The sequence below is a fragment of the Babylonia areolata genome, chromosome 4 (genome assembly GCF_041734735.1).
Source record: "Babylonia areolata isolate BAREFJ2019XMU chromosome 4, ASM4173473v1, whole genome shotgun sequence".
Taxonomy (NCBI): Eukaryota; Metazoa; Mollusca; class Gastropoda; order Neogastropoda; family Buccinidae; genus Babylonia; species Babylonia areolata.
In genome coordinates, this window is record NC_134879.1 from 53,408,539 (window position 1) to 53,428,538 (window position 20,000).

General features: G+C 43.3%; 1 protein-coding gene across 1 annotated transcript in view; it reads right to left on the reverse strand.

Annotated features, from left to right (window-relative positions):
• LOC143281309 (inactive tyrosine-protein kinase 7-like) overlaps positions 1 to 20,000 on the reverse strand; it is a 212,763-nt gene that overhangs the window by 166,851 nt on the left and 25,912 nt on the right. The window lies entirely within an intron of this gene.

Below are 20,000 nucleotides of genomic sequence, written 5' to 3' on the forward strand. Positions count from 1 at the left end.
TTTCCAGTCATCTTGTTTAAAACAATATTGCACCTCTGGGATGGGCACAAAAAAAGAAGCCTAATTATATGCAAACTGCATTTACTGTTATATTTATATTTTTTGTATTCTCTAAACTTGGCACTTTGACCTCTTATTCTGACACAACAACAAGAGGAGTCATTATTATCATTTTTTGTTCAAACAGGAACTTCTTTTGCTAAGCATGGAATTTTTATCTATTTTGCAAACGTTTTTGATGCAGATAGTAAAAAAGGGAAATTACTCTGTAATTAATGCTAGGGGACTTAATTTATCACAAGTGAGTCTTGAAGGCCTTGCCTCTCTTGTTATTATCTTTTTTTTTTCAATGGCGCATGTGAAAGTGAGAAGCGAGGGTCAGGGAAAGAGTTCAAACCTTTGAAATGCAATCGCTCTGATCTCAGCGAGTGTTTTAGCTTTGCATAGACTCGCAGGTTGCTGGTCAGCAGAAGTATCATGGTGACCCTAACCGTTACAGGTTGGTTTAACTTTCTGGGCGTGTGTGGTAACCCAAAATAAGACATGTGCAAAATGTTCATGTCTTAAGAACGATTTTCAACTAAAAAGACAACAAAGCCATTCTTAGTGAACATGAGATATGGGCATTTCTCTCTTTTTTTTTTTTTTCTTTTTTTAAATTTCAATTTTTCATTCTTTCCCAAAACACAACTTGTGACAAACAACTATATGTGGCGGCTCTCTCTCGCCGCCCCGCTTCCAGTGCTATATTTCAGTGTCGCCGGCGGTGAGCGATGCTGGCCCTGCGAGAGATATATATATCTTGGCCTGCTGTTTCATTTGTTAAGGTTTCAGAGAACTCAACTATATATATATATATATATATATATATATATATATGATTATATGATTTATACATACATACATACATATATATATATATATATATATATGTGTGTGTGTGTGTGTGTGTGTGTGTGTGTGTGTGTGTGCATGTGTGCACTTACATGCTATTACATGTTATGCATCTATCTATCTATCTATCTAGGGATGCGACTGGAAGACTGTGTCTGTCCGAAGCGTAAGTCCCACAGCAGGCGTACCGACCAGGTGGACCTGTGTTGGGAAGTGGAAGTGTTGAAAGTACCTGGTGACGGGCGCAATAGCCGAGTGGTTAAAGCGTTGGACTTTCAATCTGAGGGTCCCGGGTTCGAATCACGGTGACGGCGCCTGGTGGGTAAAGGGTGGAGATTTTTACGATCTTCCAGGTCAACATATGTGCAGACCTGCTAGTGCCTGAACCCCCTTCGTGTGTATATGCAAGCAGAAGATCAAATACGCACGTTAAAGATCCTGTAATCCATGTCAGCGTTCGGTGGGTTATGGAAACAAGAACATACCCAGCATGCACACCCCCGAAAGCGGAGTATGGCTGCCTACATGGCGGGGTAAAAACGGTCATACACGTAAAAGCCCACTCGTGTGCATACGAGTGAACGTGGGTGTTGCAGCCCACGAACGAAGAAGAAGAAGAAGAAGAAGAAAGTACCTGGTTCACAAAAAGTGAAGAATCACTCGGGCTAACCTTTACTCTTTGCGGTGGACCCCTTCTTCTTGAAACGATACTGACTTCTCTTCCAACAGCGGTGTATGCAGCACAATGAAAACTGTTCCCGGCTGTAGTTTATACATCAGTCTGGCTGAAACATCGTTTGTTTGTTTTTTTGTTGTTGTTTTTTCAAACGCGTTTTTCAGGCCGTTTATGGCACACGTGTGGCTGAAATCGCCGTCAGTGAACACAATGACTGGATGATGGTAGAGCACATAAATGCAGCCTGCATAATTAAAATAATCACTCTATCTTTTAAACTTTTTTGTGTGTGAAAAAGTACCTGTTGGTGTTAAGTCTGTATTTTTTCGAGCAGAAGACGACACTACTTGTGTTGCGTTAAATCGAGGAGGAGGAAGAATTCTGTTTAATGTCCCGTCACACATATCGGTGATTGAAGACGTTTTGTTAAAGTATTTATGGAATATATTAATTTTTTGAGTATCATCGGTTAGAAGGGGTGGGAGATGTGAATGAATGGAGAGTTGGAGGGAAACTGGGCAAATGAGGGTGAAATGAGGGTGAAATTTGAACAAAAATATCTAAATACAATCAAATCGATTTAGTGTCGGCATCGTCATTTTCCTGAGGGTGGTGAAGTTAGTGATGTCGCAGTACACGGAGTTCGAAAGCTGAATTAATGTTGTCCACTGCCTAGCTGACCGGAAGGGGGCAACTTCAGGGGGTTCTGCCCATGCACTGACCGATTGACTTGTTGATGGAGAACCTGTTGATGGATCTGTTCACATGATGTACTGACTGACGGGCGCAATAGCCGAGTGGTTAAAGCGTTGGACTGTCAATCTGAGGGTCCCGGGTTCGAATCACGGTGACGGCGCCTGGTGGGTAAAGGGTGGAGATTTTTACGATCTCCCAGGTCAACATATGTGCAGACCTGCTAGTGCCTGAACCCCCTTCGTGTGTATATGCAAGCAGAAGATCAAATACGCACGTTAAAGATCCTGTAATCCATGTCAGCGTTCGGTGGGTTACGGAAACAAGAACATACCCAGCATGCACACCCCCGAAAACGGAGTATGGCTGCCTACATGGCGGGGTAAAAACGGTCATACACGTAAAAGCCCACTCGTGTGCATACGAGTGAACGCAGAAGAAGAAGATGTACTGACTTACTCGTTTCACTTGTTTTTCTTTCTAGAGGTAACCCGTGTACTTACCTACGTATTTATTTTATGTATTTACTTTAGTTTTTCTTTTATATGTTTAAAAAAAAATTTATAAGTTTGTTTTATTTATCCGCTGCTGACTCATGCCTTTTTCCATTCTTTCACACTTACCCATTATTTCCTCTTTCCGCCACTGACCAGTTGGCTATTTTTCAACCCCTAAACTTTTTTGTTGTGTGTGTGTGTGTGTGTGTGTGTGTGTGTGTGTGTGTGTTTTCTTGTGGTGGAAGGATCAATATTTCTGCGTCTGTGGAAAATGATTGAGCGTCCCGTTGTCCAAAGTCAGTCACGTTGCAAACTTGAGTTTTGTTCCCCTTACTTTCAGAAGGGTTATCTTCCCTTTCATAAAGACAAGGGCCGCTTTATCAAGGTCTTCATACGCTTTTTAACGTGGCCACTCATGTGTCAGACGCGAAACTTCCAGGCAGTGTGTCTGGGAGGACTGGCAAATCCTGCAGTGTTCACTCGCAAGGACACTTCCACATTCATGTATACATTTGCATTCTCCGATTCATTCACATTACCATTTTGAGCGCACGTGTGTATGGTTAGAGCCATCGCATATCCTGTTCTGTTTGTCTGACAGACACACACACACACGCACGCACGCACGCATTAACGCACGCGCACGCAAACAGACACAGACACACACATTTTATCGGTCAAATACAACAGATAGTCTATCTAATTCCTCTGTCTCCGGCTGAAATTGCCCATCCTGTCTCACTCTTTGTGCTATCCTGGTTCCCCCTCCCCCCTCTCTCCCCCCCCCTCTCTCTCACTGCGTGTCTCTGTCTTTCTGTGATGTGTCTGTGCTCTCTCTTTCTCTCTCTGTCTCTGTGCGCTCTCTATCTCTTTCTCCCTTTCTCTCTCTCTCTCTCTCTCACACGCACACACACACACACACGCGCGCGCGCGCACACACACACACGCACACACATAAAAAGTACAAAACATTTTCCATCATCAATTTGTACGCATTATGGCGGCGCCATGTCATTTCCACCAGAACTAGGCAGACTTCCTTGTCCATCACTGTCCCCTGCACGGGCAACACGTTTCGTTGAGCTGAACGAGTTGAACGACCTACCGGTTTACACATGGACAACAACAGCGGTCTACATTGCCCCTCACCAATGTACCGTTTGAAATGTTCTCAAGACAGAACGGGATAGTTTTGAAACGGAAATGCCAGAAAACTATCAACTGCACCCAGGAACGCAACGGGAACTCCGCTACAACAAACCAACACATGCATTTCGTACCACCACCCCCCCCCCCCGCCCCCCCGCCATAAAAACTACGAATTGCAAAGTTTTCAAGAGTCACTCCCCCTCGCCGCCCCCCCCCCGCCCCCCCCCCCCCCCCCACACACACACACCCCTCGCTACTGAAAGTAAATTCGCAAGTGAATCAGAACTCTGGACAAGAAATGGGAATATACATGAATTTTGTTAACTGAATTTTGTCAAGATCATGATCCTTTCAAGAAGGATTAATTATCATTTCACCCGGATCCAAATACCAGAAAATTCCAAATCAACTCCTAAGTGAGACGGTGGGAACAATGGCCCCCAGTGACCCAGATTCACCGAGAAGCGAAGTCTACACAGCAAACAAAGACGAAGATCGCTGCAGTGCAGTCAGCCAGCGGCCTCTAATTGGGATACCTCTCGCCGTACACCCCATGTACACACTCTGTTCACTTCTTTCCCAGGGTTAGGTCCTGGGTCTGTTTCTTTGTACACCATGGTTGTCAAACCACGCACAAGCTGTTGGGGGGGGGGGGGGGGGGGGGGGGGGGGGGCGCTAACAGCCGGCGCAGTAACTCATTGTAGTTGTGTCCCTTTCACAGGGATCAACAGTTGTCGTCCTTGTCGACTCTCCCAGCTTCCCTTTGCATTTCATTTTCATTCTCTCTGTGTGTTCGTGGGCTGCAGGTCCAACGTCCAAACGTTTCCAAGAGTGGACTTTTACGTGCATGGTCGTTTTTTTGCTCCTGCCATCCAGGCAACCATACTCCATTTACAGGAGTGGACGTATACAAAGTGCGTGGGTTTGTGCTTTCATTATCAACCACCCAAAGCTGACCTGGAGAACGGGAACTGTATCGGCTTGTGTGTCATCTGCATGCATGTATGCACACTGAACACGTGACGAAGGGATTAAGATAGCAGTACATCTCATATATCTTGATCTAAGGGGCAGGAAGAAAACATCCACGCTTAACCCACCAGACATAAACGGAGATTCTACAGCTGTAGACCACGGGGCAAAGGACCACCCATGGGACACAAGTCCAACAACCTTACCACACAGCTGTCAACGCTCGTTCTGGGCCTACTCATTAACAACGGAAACTGTCACGACTCAAACTAACGATACACTGCTCACAGTGAACAGTGTTTACCGTTCAACATCAAGGACGCTTAACACCCCACGGCCTAACACCGTGAACAAACAACCCAGCCGCGCAACACCCCTGCTGAACACTTGTTTACAAACAACACAAGTGCCCTGCAACCCAGGAGTATACTGATGACCCGGGCGTGAATGCATCCAAAGAGCTCTCTTCACGGGCTCTTTGATGCTGCAACGATTCTGTCCTCTTCCTGCAAACTGTTCTCTGAAGACAGCCACCGGCAGTTGGGTGTCAGTGTACAGTTGTTGCCTGGAACTGGAGAGTTTGTACCGATGCGAGGCTGGAAGAGAAGAGTGTGTGTGTGTGTCATGAGGCCCAGTGGCACGTACTGCAGCAGCATGGGAACAGTGCGGCACCACACTCCCTGGTCCCTGGATGCCCCTGCTGCCTGCCTCGTCCGTCGCCACGTCGTTGTCTGTCAGCAGTTTGCAGCAGGGCCGACGTCAGGGGCCGTTAACAGCTTTACGGCGCCACCAGCCCCGCGCCACTTGCCAGGGGCCTGAACACAGCCCCTTCTGGGCTTCTGGCTGTTGGAGTGCTCACCCTTGCGTCAGACTCCCACTCAATTAAAAAAAAGAAAAGAAAAAGAAAAAAGAAAAAAAACCCCCAAAAAACAACAACAAAAAACAACCTCGATGTATTGTTTCCTTGTTTCTTTTCTTCTCTTTGTTTTTCTTTTTTTTGGTTGTATTTTATTCTGAATCGCCGATCCGACCGTAAAGGTCATATTCATCAGGTCCATCACAATTTCTTGCTACCTGGCGAAGATGGTCTGGTTTCATTTAACTCCAGTGACGTCTGTGTTTGCCATTTGAACTGGTTTCTTAGAAATGGTACAGGTTACTTCTGCGCTCCTCAGTGGCGGTGGGCTCAGAGATGGCGGGAAGGACGAATACATCCACATCTCCCACCCCCATATATTTATATTTATATATGTAGAGACATCCTTATTCCTTTACTTGGGAAGCATGTTTAGAAATAATTAAATAAATAAATAATTATATAAATAAATAATTATATAAGTAAAAAAATAAAGCAGACGACTGAATACATAAAAAATAAAAACAACAATAACCACAACCATCCAAGGAGAACGATGAATTTTGATTTCCCACACTTCTGATTTATTTTGAATGACTGAAAATTAGCGACTTTTTCCCAAAGTGAACAATAATCAAAGATGAACAAACAAACAAACAGCAAAATATGTAGATGAATAAAAAAAAAAAAAAAAGAAAGAAAAAGAATATAATCCTCATACAATTAATCAAATGAATTGTTTTCCCCACAATGCACACCACCGTACATAATCACGTTATGACTGAAAATCAAAACAGCATTGCAATTAAACACGTTATTCACGCCCAAAAATAGTTCTGTTAAGGATTAGTAACCAGACTGATTAAGTTCACCGATGACCACTGATGTTAAAAAAAGAAAAAAGATAAACAAGAATACTACTAAGAATATCAATAACGGGAACCAAAAAAACTCTTTCTCCGTTCCATTTAAATTAATTGTTGCTGGAGGGCGTTGGCACAGCAGACTGAATTACGCATGTTATAGAGATCGGTAAAAATGCACGAACGAAATTCAAGCCTCTTCGAGTTCCCCTTTCAATTAACGAGAGGGAAAGTCGAGAAGTAGTTAATTTGCAACTTCATTTCATTCATTTAAAGTATCTAGGTATTGTCACTCACCGGAAAGTATGTAACATCGCTTTATACTGGTGGTCTATCTTTTAAAACAAATGTACCGAACCTGCACAATATTATTTCATATCTTATAGCATTGTGAGAAAAAAAGCGCCCGTTTTTATCTCTCGTTATATGTGAACATATCAAAGCCGATTATATATATGTATGTATGTATGTATATATATATATATATATATATATATATATATATTACACACACACACGAAGAGAAAGAGAGAGAGAGAGAGGGGGGGGGAGAGAGAGAGAGAGAGAGAGAGAGAGAGAGATGTTCCTGCGTGTAAACATTCACAGAGAGAGAGAGACAGAGAGAGAGTTATTGCCATACATCTGTACATATATATTTGGATACAGCACACTTTACAGGTGTGCTTGCATATACACATACCTGCAAGCAATATAATGACACAGACAGAAAAAACGAAACCATGGAAACCAAATTATTAGAAACTGACAGCTGGCAGAGGGGGGGGGGGGGGGGGGGGGGGGGGGGGGGGGGGGTGAGTCACCGACACACGCATGTTTTGTGGAGTGATGGTCCAGAGGTAACGCGTCCGCCTAGGAAGCGAGAGAGAATCTGAGCGCGCTGGTTCGAATCGAATCACAGCTCAGCCGCCGATATTTTCTCCCCCTCCACTAGACCTTGAGTGGTGGTATGGACGCTAGTCATTCGGATGAAACGATAAACCGAGGTCCCGTGTGCAGCATGTACTTAGCGCACGTAAAAGAACCCACGGCAACAAAAGGGTTGTTCCTGGCAAAATTCTGTAGAAAAATCCACTTCGATAGGAAAAACAAATTATATCTGCACGCAGAAAAAAAAGGGGTGGCGCCTAGTGTAGCGACGCGCTCTCCCTGGGGAGAGCAGCCCGAATTTCACACAGAGAAATCTGTTGTGATAAAAAAAAAGAAATACAAATACAAATACAAATGTGGTGTGGCGGGTAGAACGAAGAAAGCAAACCAGAGGAAACAAGACCACAGTCAATCGTTCAACGACTCGGGGGAGGGGTGGGGGAGATGGGAGGGAAGGGCGGGGGAGTGAGGTGGGGAGGGTCGTAGAAACCAGCCACATGCAGCAATCTAATGAGAAACGAGCTTTCGTGATTCGACCGTTTCTCGACCAATGAGAACTCAGGTTGCATGAGTGCTTGTTAGTCATCCAGTCGATGAACATTCAGATTATTACGACCACTCGACCAATGAAAAACGTGGCTTTCAGGAAAGATTCAAGGTCATACGGTCCTCGAACGAATAGCAGTCCTGATCACAAATCTAAAATGTGTGTCAGCATCCCAGTCAGTGTGATGTTGAATGGGGTCTGGCAATCACTGCTAACAAATGAGGTGCTGGTAAGCACGCCAATACTAAATGACTTTACGACAGTCGAATGGAGGAGAAATTTACTTGCGGCTTTTGAACAAATGAATACAGTAATGTTCGTCTGTATTTTAAAAACAACAACAAAAGAATAAAAGATAAGCGACGAATCCAAAAACAGTGGTTACCACGAGAGCATGGCATAAAAGGCCACGGAATCTGGGACGATGTTTTTTTTTTTTTTTTCATGTATATAAACTTGATGACGAATGAGGATGACGATGTCGACGACGATACTATTCTCAGATGTCCATTTCTGCTTGGGACCATGGGGGAAAGGCTGTATGATTCACACATCCTTTCGTCATACATCCATCCCGGCGTAAACCAGGCCCGAAAGGTACAGACACCTGCTGTGATAGTCTCCCAAAGACTGATCCGTCAGGTAGATGACACTCCACTGTGTCGTTCCAGTCTTCCCACTGGAGCCCACAGCACGTTCAGCTCTGGAAAGAAGCGGGTCGTGGGTAGAAACACCCCCCCCCACCCCCACCCCCACTTCTGGGACTCGAACCCGCGTCCTTCCAGTCGTCAGTCCGCGACGAAAACCACTTCACCAGGGCGTCTGGTGGGAAAAAAAAGTAGTTGTTTATGGTCAACGTTTGCGCGCCAGACAATGATGGCACAATAATCCACCATCGTGTGTGTACATGGGAAAAGCAAACTGCACCTGCCGCACGTCGAGTGATCAATGTTGACGTTCCTGTGTTAGGAAAACACGAACATTACCTGGCATGAACCGTTCAGTTCACATTCATGACTGAGAGAGAGAGTGAGAGAGAGAGAGAGAGAGAACGAACGAACGAACGATTCATTTTTATTGAGGGAAAAAGGGAATAAGCACAAATGGGCTTGTTTTCATCCTGCCCCCCCCCCCCCCCCCCCCCCCCCCACACACACACACACACACAGAGAGAGAGAGAGAGAGAGAGAGAGAGAGAGAGAGAGAGAGAGAGAGAGAGAAACAGACAAAAAAAGCAGGGGGACGGGCAAAGACTGCAAAACTGATATCCAACGATGTCCTTATTTCACACATGCACACACACACTGGAGTGAGCTTACCACAGATAAGCAGTTCAGCTTGCATCATTGTTTCTTTCACTGTCAGCAGTTACGTACCTTCTTGCCCAAGTGTTTCAAAGATAATAACTATTCTGCAGATGATTTTTGGAAAGTCATTTTCTGACGAGGTTCTTATGGTCGAACTTTCAAAGGCATTGGTTCATAGCCCTATTTCTACATTCCTTTAATGTGCTTCAGAATTGTGTTAATGGCTTCTGATAATTATTATGATTGAATTGTTACTGTTAAATGTAATTGCATGTTATGCATTTTTTGGTAGTTTTCTACCTTTTTTGTTTTCCTCTTCCCTCTCTCCTTCCCCGCCCCTTTTTAGAATTATTTTTATCTACTTATTTATTTTTTTTAATCGTCTAATATCAACTGATAGTGAAAAGACGCTAAACTAAGAACGAACTGGAGTGAGCGGGGAGGGGAAGGGGGTGGCGGGGGTAAAGAAAGGGAGACAAATAGAAACACACACAACGTGCACACACACACACACACACACACACACACACACACACACACACACACACACACAACGTGCACACACACACACACACACACACACACACACAACGTGCACACACACACACACACACACACACACGCGCGCACACACACACACACACACACAGAAATAATACAGACACAAAGACATATATGCACATAGTAAAAAACAAAACAGCAAGCATAGCAGCCTTGTGAGGAATTCATTATCCCTCCCTTCACACCATTAAATCCAGCTCTCTATACTTAAAAAAAACAAAAAAAAACAAAAACATCCTACAGTAAAATCTTGGCTCGCCTCCTCAATGCATGCTGTTGTGCAAGAGATGTACGACTTCCGTTAACCACCCGACCTTACTTGACGCTACCAAGCCAGAGAGAGAGAGAGAGAGAGAGCGAGAAGGGTGTGTGAGTGTGGGGTTGAGGGTTGGGGGTTGAAGATCTGCCAAACCTCGCAGTCTGAACTCCCGTGGAAGTTCAATGGCCAAAACATGTGTAAAAGCGGTCCCGGGGTCGACTTCAAAAATCAGTTGAAAACGGGGTTTTCAGAAGGAAACAGTACCGCGACAACGTGATGGATACAGACCGTGGTGAAGTGTCCGTACGTTCCCTCCGGAAAACCTGCTGCTCCTTCAGCGGCCAGATCCGCGCACCAAACCAATTTCATGGACCATGAACCGGTTTCTCCCTCCAGAGACAAGTGCTTAACACATTAAGGAAACACCTGAAGCTGCCTTTCCACGCTCAAATTACGCATGAACTATGTCGAAATAGCTGCAGAATAAGGGTACTAGATATAGCCAGTCATGTACCGCATAGTTTGGATTTAGTACTTGAAACAGTGTCACAAAATTATACAAGTGGCATGTATGTTACAAAAGCAGGCGTGGCGTTACTCATAAACCATCTCGTTACACACACACACACACACACACACACACACACACACACACACACATATATATATATATATATATATATATATATATATATATATATATATAAAGAAATAAAAGTTGAGAAATTGAATTATTAAAAAAAACCCAACCAAACTCTGAATGGATTACACTGAGTTTTCGCTCCACGGGGGGAGAGAGAGAGAGAGAGTCCATTTACTTGACTGCTCAAGCAACTGGACTGCTATATTCAAGAGGAAATGTCAAGACATGCCAGTATTAAGCCCTCTGATTTTCCAGTGACAGATTCCCATTCGAAACTGCTCCGCGATGGCAACATGCTTCACAAACCAAAAGCCGACACTCAACAAACACGTTTGTGTGTATGTTCTTTCCAAACCCACTGGGTTTTCAGGACAAAGTAAAACATGATTCCGATTCTGATTCAATCAGATCTGTTGCGCAATCGCAGGCGATTCATCACTTCATCACTTCGCCTCAGATTCTAAATCAATCTTGTCAAGCCTGTCGGACTATGACGAAGTTGGTTACTGATATTTTTGTTTTCCTCCAACATAATGTTGTTTTGTTTCAAACGCCAATCTATACGTTCGTTTGCTTTGAACCGTGAATCAAGTCAGAACGTCACTGGCAGTCATGGTGTTACTTATAGTTGGCAAGATTTCTGTCCGAACTATCGTGGAAAGAACGAATAGATCTACAAAAAACCCCACTTCTGATTCTACTGGGGTATATGATATAGGACTGGATCTGGACGTAAAAAGAAAAGCAAAATAAATAAATAAATAAATAAACAAACAAACAAACAAACAAACAAACAAACAAACAAACAAACAAACAAATAGATAAATAAATAAATAAATAATTAAGCAAAATAAATAAATAAATAAATAAACAAATAAACAAACAAACAAATAAATAGATAAATAAATACATAAATAAATAATTAATTAATTAAGAAATTGAAAAAAGAAAGCAAAAAAAACAAAACAAACGCATGTTTCATAATCACTATGACCCACTATCGTGTTCCATAACTAAACAAACAAGAGAGGCAAGGCCTTCAAGACTCACTTGTGATAAATTAAGTCCCCTAGCATTCATTAATTACAGAGTAATTTCCCTTTTTTACTATCTGCACCAAAACGTTTGCAAAATAAATAAAAATTCCATGCTTAACAAAAGAAGTTCCTGTTTGAACAAAAAATGATAATAATGACTCCTCTTGTTGTTTTGTCAGAATAAGAGGTCAAAGTGCCAAGTTTAGAAAATACAAAAAATATAAATATAACAGTAAATGCAGTTTGCATATAATTAGGCTTCTTTTTAAAGAAAACATTTTTGTGCCCATCCAAGAGGTGCAATATTGTTTTAAACAAGATGACTGGAAAGAACTGAATTTTTCCAATTTTTATGCCAAATTTGGTGTCAACTGACAAAGTATTTGCAGAGAAAATGTCAATGTTAAAGTTTACCACGGACACACAGACACACGGACACACACACACACACACACACACACATACACAACCGATCACCGGGTTAAAACATAGACTCACTTTGTTTACACAAGTGAGTCAAAAAGGAGTGGAAGAAACCAAAGAATGAAAGAAAGAAAGAAAAGGGAGAAAAAAGAAAGAAAGAAAGAAAGGAAGAAAGAAAGAAAACACGGTCACAGCAGCGTCATACCATCTACAGGATCATGACATCTATTTCCTTCCGAGGATTTAACGCTCTGATCCCCTCCCTGCAGCCACTCTGCCGGCATGATGCATGTCTCCGGGACCGTGGGGGGTGATGCACGTGCACAGTCCCTCATTCATCACAGATCTCACCCCCACACCCCCATTCCCGCCCCCCCCCTGCCCGCCCCTTTTTGGACCACACGCATCCCCTCCTCCCTACTCCTCCCCACTTCTCCACTGACCCACCATTCCCATTTGTTCTGTAAAAAAAAAAAAAAAAAAAAAAAAAAATTCCCCTCCCTGGACGATCATATTCTATTAAAACACACACACACACACACACACGACAGAGAGAGAGAGAGAGAGAGAGAGAGAGAGAGAGAGAGAGAGAGAGAGACACACACACACACATACACACACACACGAGAGAGAGAGAGAGAGAGAGAGAGAGAGAGAGAGACACACACACACACACACACACACACACACGAGAGAGAGAGAGAGAGAGAGAGAGAGAGAGAGAGAGAGAGAGAGAGAGAGAGAGACACACACACACACACACACACACACACACACACGCCTGCTCAAAAGACGCCACATGGGATCGCCTGCGAAGCTCAGTTGGGTAAATCCGGGCTCACACATGAACATTATATGCTGGATCCCCAGAAGTCCGAATATGGAGAAGAAAAATAAAGTCGTTCTTCTGCCTGTCTTCTTGATGAATTATTGTTGTGGCGGTGTCAGTGAAGAGAGATATTATAACCCCCCCCCCCCCCCCCCCCCCCCCACCTCCTCCTCTCCGTCAGCCCATAGACACTTACCTCTTAGGAATTCTAGTGTCTATGGTCAGCCCCTACCTGATGTGCATTCTGGGAGTGGACGTTATAAACTGGAATGCAACAAACCTGAAAGACGCACACACTGGGCATCAATGCTCCACAAGAACTCAGTTCTCGCACAAGAAGATGAGAAGATGAGGTGAAGGGGTGGTGGAGGAAGAGGAGCTAGAGGAGGAGGAGGAGGAGGATGAGAAGGAGAAGGAGGAGGAGAAGGAGGATGAAAAGGAGAAGAAAAAGGAGTAGGAGGTCGTGTAAGAGAAAGGGGGGAGAAATGAGGAGGAAGATGAGGAGGTGGAGGAGAGTGAGGAAATGGAAGAGGTAGTGGTGGAGGAGGAGGTGGAGGATGAGGAGGAGGAGGAGGAGGATGAAAAGGAGAAGAAAAAGTAGGAGGTCGTGTAAGAGAAAGGGGGGAGAAATAAGGAGGAAGATGAGGAGGTGGAGGAGAGTGAGGAAATGGAAGAGGTAGTGGTGGAGGAGGAGGTGGAGGAGGAGGAGGAGGAGGAGGAGGATGAAAAGGAGAAGAAAAAGTAGGAGGTCGTGTAAGAGAAAGGGGGGAGAAATAAGGAGGAAGATGAGGAGGTGGAGGAGAGTGAGGAAATGGAAGAGGTAGTGGTGGAGGAGGAGGTGGAGGAGGTTGAGGAGGAGGGTGATCTCCCGACTCTGCTTCAGCCCCACCTGGTGAGTGGCTGTGGGCATGCTGACCGTCCTCCACAGCAAAGGCATCCCTTCAAAGTGTGCTGGATACGTTGCCAGTTTCGCCTGGTTTTCAAAATAAACAGAGCTCGGACCTCGCTCCCACAACATACCAACCTATAATTCATGCCCACAACAAATATCTAACCGACCCAACCTATAATCCATGCCCAGAACAAATATCTAACCGACCCAACCTATAATCCATGCCCACAACAAATATCTAACCGACCCAACCTATAATCCATGCCCAGAACAAATATCTAACCGACCCAACCTATAATCCATGCCCAGAACAAATATCTAACCGACCAGAGAAACACAGACAGACACAGTGTGGACTAAAACCCATAACGGCTTTAAACCTAAAACAAACACAACAAAACGAAACAAACGAACAGAAAAAGAAAGACAGACTTTCAGACAAAAAAACAACTCGGATTTAAAATCTGAAAGCAAACATAAATAACCCATCCAAGAGAGAGAGAGAGAGAGAGAGAGAGAGAGAGAGAGAGAGAGAGAGAGAGAGAGAGAGAGAGAGAGAGAGAGAGAACAGGAAATCTCTTACAGAGACAAAATTGAAAACTTAACTAATCGCAGAATTAAAACACAAAAAACACACGCAAATAAATTATATTACGATCCCAAAATAAACAAACTCACGACAAGCCCAAAGGAATGCATCTCTAAGCGCAGTGGCTGCACTGGATGGAATCGTGATGGATGAAGAATGGCTGCAAGGCAGCGATAGCCACTGACCTGCATACATATATATATATATATATATATATATATATATATATATATATATATATATATATATATATATCAGTGCTGATAACGGATGGAGATGACACCTGACAGTGCATGCTCAGCAACCGTTCCCAGGTCAGTTCCAGACATCATTCTGCCTCACCCCCCCTCCCTCCACTCCCCGCTCCTCTGCCCTCACCCCGCAGTCCTTATCTCTCTCTTTTTTCTTTATCTGCACTGCCAGTTTTTGTGTGTTTTTTTCTTCTCCGGGACATCTATGAGAATCTACGGTGGGTGTTAATAATGCAGGAAGAAAAAAAAAAAGTTCCAAAAGCTTGCGGGAACCGGAGCTTTTTTTTCCCCTCCCAGCTCAATCTACGGTAGATTTACTAGATGCAAAATAAGGTGTTTCAATCCACGGCTACACGTTTTACTTTTCATTTTGAAAAGCTTACACACAGTGAAGTACATTGACCTGTTGGCATCAGTTTTCTTAATTCGGACTGTCTATGACGCTTTTGTGTTCGGGGTATTGGGCAGAACGACAGCAGTGTTGAAATTGACAATGATGAACGATCTGATCCTCGAGGATTATCCTAAAAGCGCACGCTCCAGTTTCAGTTTCAGTTTCACTTTCTCAAGGAGGCGTCACTGCGTTCGGACAAATCCATACACGCTACACCACATCTCTTCAGCAGATGCCTGACCAGCAGCATAACCCAACGCGCTTAGTCAGGCCTTGAGTGCATGCTTACATATTTGTGTACCTATGAAAGTGGATTTCATTTTATGTAATTTCGCCAGAGGACAACACTCTCGTTGCCATGGGTTCTTTTTCAGTGCGCCAAGTGCGTGCTGCACACGGGACCTCGGTTTATCGTCTCATCCGAAAGACTAGACGCTCAGTTTGATTTTCCAGTCAAACTTAGGAGAAAGGGCGAGAGCGGGATTCGAACCCACACCCTCACGGACTCTCTGTATTGGCAGCTGAGCGTCTTAACCATTCTGCCACAGTTGTCACCATGTTTCCATAATTTCGGGCTCCAGTGATATTGCGTCATGTCCCCCGACAATCAGCGGTATTCCGGAGAAGCAGTGATGTTACCGACAAGCACTTGTATTCTGGTAAACAGTGGTATTGTGTGAATCCATGACTTTCTGGCAGTCAGTCAACGATATTCAGGCAAATCAGTAATATTTCGTCATTCAACGATATTCAGGCAAATCAGTAATATTTCGTCATTCAACGATATTCAGGCAAATCAGTAATATTTCGTCATTCAACGATATTCAGGCAAATCAGTAATATTTCGTCATTCAACGATATTCAGGCAAATCAGTAAAAATTTCGTCATTCAACGATATTCAGGCAAATCAGTAATATTTCGTCAGTTCAACGATATTCAGGCAAATCAGTAATATTTCGTCATTCAACGATATTCAGGCAAAAAAGTAATATTTCGTCATTCAACGATATTCAGGCAAATCAGTAAAATTTCGTCATTCAACGATATTCAGGCAAATCAGTAATATTTCATGATTCAACGATATTCAGGCAAATCAGTAATATTTCGTCATTCAACGATATTCAGCCAAATCAGTAATATTTCGTCATTCAAGAATATTCAGGCAAATCAGTCAAATTTCGTGATTCAACGATATTCAGGCTAATCAGTAATATTTCATGATTCAACGATATTCAGTCAAATCAGTAATATTTCGTCATTCAACGATATTCAGGCAAATCAGTAATATTTCGTCATTCAACGATATTCAGGCAAATCAGTAATATTTCGTCATTCAACGATATTCAGGCAAATCAGTAAAAATTTCGTCATTCAAAGATATTCAGGCAAATCAGTAATATTTCGTCAGTTCAACGATATTCAGGCAAATCAGTAATATTTCGTCATTCAACGATATTCAGGCAAAAAAGTAATATTTCGGCATTCAACGATATTCAGGCAAATCGGTAATATTTCGTCATTCAACGATATTCAGGCAAATCAGTAATATTTCGTCATTCAACGATATTCAACCAAATCAGTAATATTTCGTCATTCAACGATATTCAGGCAAATCACTATTTAGTCAGTTCAACGATATTCAGGCAAATCAGTAATATTTCGTCAGTTCAACGATATTCAGGCAAATCAGTAATATTTCGTCATTCAACGATATTCAGCCAAATCAGTAATATTTCGTCATTCAACGATATTCAGCCAAATCAGTGATATTTCGTCATTCAACAATATTCAGGCAAATCAGTAATATTTCGCCATTCAACGATATTCAGGCAAATCAGTAATATTTCGTCATTCAACGATATTCCGGCAAATCAGTAATATTTCGTCAGTTCAACGATATTCAGGCAAATCAGTAATATTTCGTCATTCAACGATATTCAGCCAAATCAGTAATATTTCGTGATTCAACAATATTCAGGCAAATCAGTAAAATTTCGTCATTCAACGATATTCAGCCAAATCAGTAATATTTCGTGATTCAACAATATTCAGGCAAATCAGTAAAATTTCATCAATCAAAGCTAGCTACTCAGCCAGATCAATGGGTTAACAGGTTACGCCCACTACAGGCACCAGGACAACAGCTTTCTTCATAGCATGTGCGGGCATCAGCCACCAGTCCCTATTTTTCATGTCCACCTTTCGTTTCAGCGCCACCACGTCAGTGTCCAAAACGCGACATCCACAATTCGCGCGGCACAATTTGACATGAGCAGAGCGAAAATGAAAACCTACAACTTTTGCAGCTGAAGATGTACCGTAGTGATGGGCATGCAGTCCATGCGGCTGTCTGATTCGGTGTTCTGGCGTGAGTGATTTATGATGGTGATAATGTGGAGGATTTTCCTCCTTCATTCCCGAAGGGTGGCAGTGGTTGTTCACCAGAGCCAGATGTTCCGGGAGGGGAGATGTGTGAGGTGGTGGGGTCTGGGGGGGGGTCTGGGGTGGGGTTGTTGGGGGGGGGGGGGGGTTCCTGTAGGGAGAGGGTCAGTGATGGAGTGACCCAGTTAGCGTCTTTGTCGTGGTGGTGGGGGAGAGAAAAGAAAGATATTCTGGAAAAAAAAAACAAAAAACCCCCCAAAAACAAAAACAACAACTGAGTGTGGCAGTTTGCAAAGAGAGACTTTGTTATTGGTGTTGCTGTTTTGTTTTGTTAAAATCTAAGCTAATCAAGAGAGAGAGAGAACTCAGAACTCAGAACTGTTTTAACTCTTTCCATACGAACGGCGAAAGAGACGACGTCAACAGCGTTTCACCCCCAATTACCATCATCAAAATATTGCAAGCGGAAGGCTCTTATTCTGAAGACGTGAATGTTGACAAAGAATACCACAATTCTGACGACGGAAGCTAAAGGTTGGGCCATTCAGACGCCCACTGGACATCCGAGGGGTCTGTGTAGAGGAGAAGAGAGGACTGGCCGTACTGAGTGAGTTAATGTCAATAGCTTATCAGCCCTAATGACATGGGGGTACGATCAAAACAACAACAAAATAGTTCTAAAAAAAAAGATGAAACGACTATTCAAAACATACCATTTTTGAACGTCTATTCAAAACATACCATTTTTGAAATCCATTGATAAGGCATCTACATAATTTCGACCATCCAGTTTACGAAGTCAATTTCTTAAAGAACAACAGTGAGTGATGTTTTTTCTTCGAAAATTATATGCTTCGGCAATATACTTTGCCAGAGACTGGATTGAATTTTCTTGGTACACTGCACAGATCTTCATTCTTTGCAGAACATGTTTTAAAGACAGTTCATTTTTCACGAATATCAGCGTACGCTTTGCAATGAAACAAGAAATGTAACTCATCCTCCTTTATAAAACCGCACATCAAGAGAGAGAGAGAGAGAGAGAGAGAGAGAGAGGAGGAGGAGGACTCCAAAATGTAAGTCTGATACTCTATTTCTTTCTCCCAGGCCTTCCAAATCCCGTCTCCTTCTCACTCTCTTTTCAGGCCGGTACATGAACGTACTCCTCTGCCCCCCTCTGTTCTGTTTCTTTATTTTTTTTCCTTTCTGTTTTTTTTTTTTTTTTTTGTCCCCTTCAATCATCGTCATGATCATCATCTTTATCGTTATCATCATACTTACCATTATCATTTCCATTTTCTTTGCCTGTTGAACTCGTTCCGACAATTCTCAGATTCACACATTTCATACTGATTTATTTGCAGGAGTAGTCTAAAATCACCACCTTGTGTAGCCAGACTGTGCATAAACTGAGCACCAGTCGCAGCTAGCCCCCATCAACTGCGAAACTCAGGCTGATCAGCTGACAGAACGGTGTTGTTTCGAATCACAAGGAACAAAATATATAAGTAAGTAAGTAAGTAAGTAAGTAAGTGAATATTGTCGAAGTCAAGTCCAAGAGAAAAGTCGAAGTTAGTAAAGCTGGTTGGACCTTTGTCAGTGAGCCTAAGCTTTATACTGCTGCCATCAAAGGCAAAAGAAGACACGGCCTCAAAAGACGTTCTGGTGGTGCCGCCCCACTTCTTCTCTCCCCGATGCCCCCCTCATTCGCTTCCTCCTTCCTTCACGCCGGAATGAGTATTCCGTCATCATCCATATCGTCGGAGATTCAGTGTCAATGTTAAATAAGTATATATGTATGTATATATGTGTATGTGTATATATATATATATATATATATATATATATATATATAGAGAGAGAGAGAGAGAGAGAGAGAGAGAGAGAGAGAGAGAGATGTACAAATCTTATTTCAACAAGTCTAAGTGAATGCACACTGCACTTATCATCAGAGTCAGCTCCTATCAAATCTCTCCTCACCACCCTACCTTCCCTCCTCCCCCCCCCCCCCGCCCTCTCTCCTTTTCCCACGGCCACAAGCCTCTCTTCCCTCCCCACCCCCCCTCCCCCTCCCCCACTTCCTCCATCCAGCACGCAGCCAAAGACTCATCTGTTAAATGTCACCTCCCCCCCCCCTCCATGAGGCCATCAGTAGTGTCTGACCTCTCCCCACGGCTAGGATACAGTCAGTGCAGGTTCACACACCAGTCGATGGTTTAAAAACCACCTTCACACAGTTCTGCTTACTAATCAGGACACGCAACAACGCATTCATCAAACGTAGGAGATACAGGTAGATATTGACGTGTTTGGGTTTTTCCTGCCATTTTTTTTTCTGCTCCCGCTTTTCCCCGTAGACTGTAGGGGGAAGGAGGGTGTGGGTCAGGGGTGGGGGGT